The sequence below is a fragment of the Mizuhopecten yessoensis genome, unplaced genomic scaffold (assembly GCF_002113885.1).
Source record: "Mizuhopecten yessoensis strain PY_sf001 unplaced genomic scaffold, ASM211388v2 scaffold8205, whole genome shotgun sequence".
In the NCBI taxonomy this organism is placed as follows: domain Eukaryota; kingdom Metazoa; phylum Mollusca; class Bivalvia; order Pectinida; family Pectinidae; genus Mizuhopecten; species Mizuhopecten yessoensis.
In genome coordinates, this window is record NW_018407431.1 from 20,527 (window position 1) to 27,665 (window position 7,139).

At 37.6% G+C, this 7,139-nt stretch overlaps 1 long non-coding RNA gene across 1 annotated transcript in view; it reads left to right on the plus strand.

The window, feature by feature from the left end:
• Nucleotides 1-3,119, plus strand: part of LOC110455347 — an 8,500-nt gene extending 5,381 nt beyond the window's left edge. Inside the window, exons 2-3 of the long non-coding RNA XR_002463439.1 lie at nucleotides 171-350; nucleotides 1,735-3,119. This is a non-coding gene — a long non-coding RNA (uncharacterized LOC110455347). The remainder of the gene's footprint in view (nucleotides 1-170; nucleotides 351-1,734) is intronic.
• The last annotated feature ends 4,020 nt before the right edge of the window (nucleotides 3,120-7,139 follow it).

Sequence of the window (7,139 nt, forward strand, 5' to 3'; positions counted from 1 at the left end):
GTAAGGAGGTGTGTCGGGATACTGGTTAGCTCTAAGGAGATGATTTGGTTGGTGTTTTTTTGTATATAGTATGTCCTAGGAGTTATCTTGGGTATGAGTTAGATTTAAGGAACTGTATGGCGGCATTGTCAGCCCTAAAAATTGGAATAATTGTCAACATTTTTACATAGTAATCGTCGGAGTATGGAAGTGGTCCTCTGGAAGCCTCCAGGAGATTTTGCAAAAGGCTTAGCACCAAAGTCAGAGTTTTGTTGGAAAGGTGAAGACAGTGTTGGCAATTCCAATATGATGAGGTCATGTGATCAGACCATCACAAGGCCCTCTGTACAGGAAACGTTATACAAACAAAGGTGAGTGATGAAACTGTTTATTCTTTTTCTCTCTTTCATGTAAATTTTTTGTTTGCGACGTGTTCCAACACTTTTTGGTGTTCTTACAATGTTTTGACACCTGTGGTGTGATATTTTGCTATCTTTAAAACTGACTACACATTGGGATTTTCTTTTCAGTGGATGGTTATATTATCTCAGCTTCAAAAAATATCTGTTCTCTGTATTAAGATCACAACCTGGAATAACAACACTCCTTCACTTAAAAATGTTCCCAATTCTCAAAATAATTGAAAAAAAATGTAAACTGAAACACATATAAACTCTTTCATTTCAAAGGTTGGAATAGTCCAATTTAGAATTTCATGGTTGAATAAGTGCAATTTCCACAAACCTTAAATTGAAATTGTAAAAATCTCTCGGCTTTAAATAGGTAGATTAATTACATAAAATCTTCACTCTTCAACATTTGAGAGGATGTTGGAATGAAGAATATTTTATTGCTAAGAAAGTTTTATGAAGATTTTTTTTTTTACCATGGCTAAAAATTTGAACAAAACCTTTTAACATCGTACTCACACTGCGGTTTCAACAGGATAATTCCAGTTATACTTTCTCATCGCAGAATCAACCCATCAACAATATAGCTTATTTATTTATAATAAACAAACGTGGCAGGGGGGAGTGTATATAGGAATCACCCTGTCAGTCCGTTTCTCTGTCCGACCATCTGTACAGGAACCTCGTAATTGTGACTCCTTCTTAACTATTTGTTGGAATTTTTTTTGTAACTTGGCACATTGAAAGTGCATCATATGCAAATGTGCATGAAAAAAGAAATGTGCAATTCATGGCCCATTTCTGAGATAAGCAATACTTTGTCTTCGGATCTGAGGCGGCATATCATGATTATACTATAAAGATTGTTTTGTTTTGTCATAAAAACGATGTCATAAACATTGATTTAGAATGAAGCAGCAATGCACCTGAGGGTACCAATACTCTGTGGAAATATCCTTAACTGAAACACAGGCAGGGATAAGGTAAAATCGTCCGTCATTCCGAGGCATTGTTTGGAGTATATCTCCCACATTATTTTACCCGGGATCATCAAGTTTGGAATAAAAAGTCAAGTCTCAATGACCTACATTCTAACCTTTTACCTAGCATATCTCCCACGTTATTTCAACTGTGATCATCAAAGTTGGTATGTTGGTATCTTAGGAGGGCTGAGTGTCAAAAAAAGGGTAATGATGATAACTCCCTGTAAGTCTGTATAAATCGAGTCCATATTTTAGCAGTGAGGGAAATTGGGAGGGTGCTTCGATCTTGTTTTATGTTTCTATACTGAGAAATTATGTTATTCTTTCATTATTTGCTTGAAATTTATCTTTTTATTTTACAGTGAAGAATCAGTTACCATGGATACCGAACTGTTTGACGACCTGGATGATGACATGCAGTTATGACACAGGAACTGACCAATCACAGGTTTACATTGCTTCACAGATGTCCTGATTGGCCAGCTTTGTCATTTAAAATTAAGTAGAGAAGGACTAGGGACCAATGACAGACAGAAAATGTTGGCGAATCTCAAAACGGCTAGATAATCAGATTGATGTGATTGTCCAAACAATCTTAATGAAATGGGCAAGGTTGGAATGAGGCAGATGGTTACGGTTGAGTGTCAGAATGAACATTAAGGTATACAGATTTGACCAATCCGTATGAGGAAAAAAAGCTGGACGTTGACATTTTCTCACCAAGAGTGTGGAAAAATAAATGTTCTTTACTAGAAAAAGGAAACTGAAAAAAAAAATCTTGTTTGTGAGAAGTAATGATAAGTGTTTGATTGTATTTACTGATGAGAAGCTGTCACAAGTTTTTTTGTACATGTATATATAAAATGTACGTACGTAGATCAAGTCAAGAAGGATGAAGAACCAGATAAATCATAGTTGTGCGATCAGAACCCTAACGAGGACACTCCGAAACAGAACCCTAACGAGGACACTCTGAAACAGAATCCTAACGAGGACACTCTGAAACAGAACCCTAATGAGGACACTCTGAAACAGAACCCTAACGAGGACACACTGAAACAGAACCCTAAAGAGGACACTCTGAAACAGAACCCTAACGAGGACACACTGAAACAGAACCCTAAAGAGGACACACTGAAACAGATGTCTTTTCTGGTGTTCGATCGTCCTCATTTGTGCATCACATATCTTTTTTATACTGACGAAGAAGCAATGTTAGTTCAGTTCAGAATAAAAAGTCAACATTGTCATTGCCGTTATTAAAATGATGTAGTAGAAATGCATTGATCTCAGGAAGATTATATCAAATGCATTTTTTTGTCACTTCCTTTGAGGTTTCATTTTCTTTTAAATAGTAATATTGGCAATCTGCGATGTAGATGATGTGAAATTGTCAATGTTTCAATGTTTGAAACTTTTTAACTTTTCGATTAAGATCGGAACACAGTGTTTAACCAAGTTTTTGTGACATTGGTCCATCACTTGGTTACTTACAAGAAATTCACAAAAACAATCGGGGTTTAGTATCGTACAGTATATGTCTTCATCAATACAAAACATCAGAGAGGTCAATATAACACCAAAAACTAGTTCTAGTGAAGTTATTCTTCATACCTGTTAAATATTGAAACTGAAAATATAGGACTGGACAAACTTGCATGCTTTTTTTGTATAAACTTGAAGAAAATAATACTGTTCTAATTACAATTGACATTTCAATGACTGAAAATAAAGATTTGATGCATTATTTGAAAATTTTCATTTTTCAAAGCTATGAGTTCTGGATGGTAGCAGGATGTTCTACCACAGTCATGTACACAACTCAAATCAACAGATAGGTTGATAGAAGAGAGAAGATCAATCGTAGAACATCTGAACGCGGTACAATGGTGGGCACCTAAATCACTCTGGCATTCAGTAACTGAGACTGCACAGTTCAGCAGGAACTCACCAGCCACTTAAACCTGTTGTATCTTAGATATCAGTAAAGTAATAACTAGGATAGTGTTATTATATTAGTGCCAGTGGCATTATGAAATTGAGCAGTTTCATGCAATGATTAAATTTTCTAGAGCAGTTGAATCTGTTTTTAGAGTTTAAACACACATACTCTGTCATTTACAGTAAAACTGGACTCCTGACTTGTGGGACATCTTATAAATGTCTAGCATGATTTCATGGTTCCAAAATACAACTAAATGAACTAAGGTAGGCCTTCCCTGGACGATATGATCGCAAAAACCCCTTATAATTCCTCAATCAACACAATCATGTCTTATAAGAACATAGAAACACACATGGCCACCTATATTTCTTTTCGAACCATCTAGAACATCTGCACCTTAGGCTTCAACTAGTAAGAAGAAATGATCATGAGCCGAGACAAATGTATCTATTCTAAATATTCCTTCAATAAAATTATTCTAAAAGTACTTTGAAGACAGAAGACATGAGAATGAGTCCCTCTCCAGTTAAATAGTTTGCACGCTCTCCATCAAAAAAGTTTGACAAAAAGTTCTTCCTCTAAACTATTTCACCTGGAGTAACCAGATATAGTCTGTAGGTACATCTATGGGTGGCAAATTGCAAAAGAAGTAGGTCACTATGACTTATGCTTGACCTTGGACATAAATGTTTGAAAACATTTATCTGGGTAAATCTTCCAGCTAGACCAGGATGATGTATCCAGTATGCTGGAATACTATACCCTTTCTCCTGTGGTAACCAAATTTGGTATGCCAGTATATCCTGAGAAGACAGAATGAACAGTACCACAACTAAGTCACTGTGGTCTTTATTTTTACCGTTGGCTATAATCAATGGCAAATATTCCCTATACTGTTTCAGGATCCTTAGGTAGGTGTACATCTCGGTAACAGAGGAAATCATAACTGGTGGACAGGTGGTATGTCTATTGCAGGTGTGACTGTAGTTATAGACAGGCGGTATGTCTATTGCAGGTCTGACTGTAGTTATAGACAGGTGGTATGTCTATTGCAGGTTTGACTGTAGTTATAGACAGGTGGTATGTCTATTGCAGGTTTGACTGTAGTTATAGACAGGTGGTATGTCTATTGCAGGTTTGACTGTAGTTATAGACAGGTGGTATGTCTATTGCAGGTTTGACTGTAGTTATAGACAGGTGGTATGTCTATTGCAGGTTTGACTGTAGTTATAGACAGGTGGTATGTCTATTGCAGGTTTGACTGTAGTTATAGACAGGTGGTATGTCTATTGCAGGTTTGACTGTAGTTATAGACAGGTGGTATGTCTATTGCAGGTTTGACTGTAGTTATAGACAGGTGGTATGTCTATTGCAGGTTTGACTGTAGTTATAGACAGGTGGTATGTCTATTGCAGGTTTGACTGTAGTTATAGACAGGTGGTATGTCTATTGCAGGTTTGACTGTAGTTATAGACAGGTGGTATGTCTATTGCAGGTTTGACTGTAGTTATAGACAGGTGGTATGTCTATTGCAGGTTTGACTGTAGTTATAGACAGGTGGTATGTCTATTGCAGGTTTGACTGTAGTTATAGACAGGTGGTATGTCTATTGCAGGTTTGACTGTAGTTATAGACAGGTGGTATGTCTATTGCAGGTTTGACTGTAGTTATAGACAGGTGGTATGTCTATTGCAGGTTTGACTGTAGTTATAGACAGGTGGTATGTCTATTGCAGGTTTGACTGTAGTTATAGACAGGTGGTATGTCTATTGCAGGTTTGACTGTAGTTATAGACAGGTGGTATGTCTATTGCAGGTTTGACTGTAGTTATAGACAGGTGGTATGTCTATTGCAGGTTTGACTGTAGTTATAGACAGGTGGTATGTCTATTGCAGGTTTGACTGTAGTTATAGACAGGTGGTATGTCTATTGCAGGTTTGACTGTAGTTATAGACAGGTGGTATGTCTATTGCAGGTTTGACTGTAGTTATAGACAGGTGGTATGTCTATTGCAGGTTTGACTGTAGTTATAGACAGGTGGTATGTCTATTGCAGGTTTGACTGTAGTTATAGACAGGTGGTATGTCTATTGCAGGTTTGACTGTAGTTATAGACAGGTGGTATGTCTATTGCAGGTTTGACTGTAGTTATAGACAGGTGGTATGTCTATTGCAGGTTTGACTGTAGTTATAGACAGGTGGTATGTCTATTGCAGGTTTGACTGTAGTTATAGACAGGTGGTATGTCTATTGCAGGTTTGACTGTAGTTATAGACAGGTGGTATGTCTATTGCAGGTTTGACTGTAGTTATAGACAGGTGGTATGTCTATTGCAGGTTTGACTGTAGTTATAGACAGGTGGTATGTCTATTGCAGGTTTGACTGTAGTTATAGACAGGTGGTATGTCTATTGCAGGTTTGACTGTAGTTATAGACAGGTGGTATGTCTATTGCAGGTTTGACTGTAGTTATAGACAGGTGGTATGTCTATTGCAGGTTTGACTGTAGTTATAGACAGGTGGTATGTCTATTGCAGGTTTGACTGTAGTTATAGACAGGTGGTATGTCTATTGCAGGTTTGACTGTAGTTATAGACAGGTGGTATGTCTATTGCAGGTTTGACTGTAGTTATAGACAGGTGGTATGTCTATTGCAGGTTTGACTGTAGTTATAGACAGGTGGTATGTCTATTGCAGGTTTGACTGTAGTTATAGACAGGTGGTATGTCTATTGCAGGTTTGACTGTAGTTATAGACAGGTGGTATGTCTATTGCAGGTTTGACTGTAGTTATAGACAGGTGGTATGTCTATTGCAGGTTTGACTGTAGTTATAGACAGGTGGTATGTCTATTGCAGGTTTGACTGTAGTTATAGACAGGTGGTATGTCTATTGCAGGTTTGACTGTAGTTATAGACAGGTGGTATGTCTATTGCAGGTTTGACTGTAGTTATAGACAGGTGGTATGTCTATTGCAGGTTTGACTGTAGTTATAGACAGGTGGTATGTCTATTGCAGGTTTGACTGTAGTTATAGACAGGTGGTATGTCTATTGCAGGTTTGACTGTAGTTATAGACAGGTGGTATGTCTATTGCAGGTTTGACTGTAGTTATAGACAGGTGGTATGTCTATTGCAGGTTTGACTGTAGTTATAGACAGGTGGTATGTCTATTGCAGGTTTGACTGTAGTTATAGACAGGTGGTATGTCTATTGCAGGTTTGACTGTAGTTATAGACAGGTGGTATGTCTATTGCAGGTTTGACTGTAGTTATAGACAGGTGGTATGTCTATTGCAGGTTTGACTGTAGTTATAGACAGGTGGTATGTCTATTGCAGGTTTGACTGTAGTTATAGACAGGTGGTATGTCTATTGCAGGTTTGACTGTAGTTATAGACAGGTGGTATGTCTATTGCAGGTTTGACTGTAGTTATAGACAGGTGGTATGTCTATTGCAGGTTTGACTGTAGTTATAGACAGGTGGTATGTCTATTGCAGGTTTGACTGTAGTTATAGACAGGTGGTATGTCTATTGCAGGTTTGACTGTAGTTATAGACAGGTGGTATGTCTATTGCAGGTTTGACTGTAGTTATAGACAGGTGGTATGTCTATTGCAGGTTTGACTGTAGTTATAGACAGGTGGTATGTCTATTGCAGGTTTGACTGTAGTTATAGACAGGTGGTATGTCTATTGCAGGTTTGACTGTAGTTATAGACAGGTGGTATGTCTATTGCAGGTTTGACTGTAGTTATAGACAGGTGGTATGTCTATTGCAGGTTTGACTGTAGTTATAGACAGGTGGTATGTCTATTGCAGGTTTGAC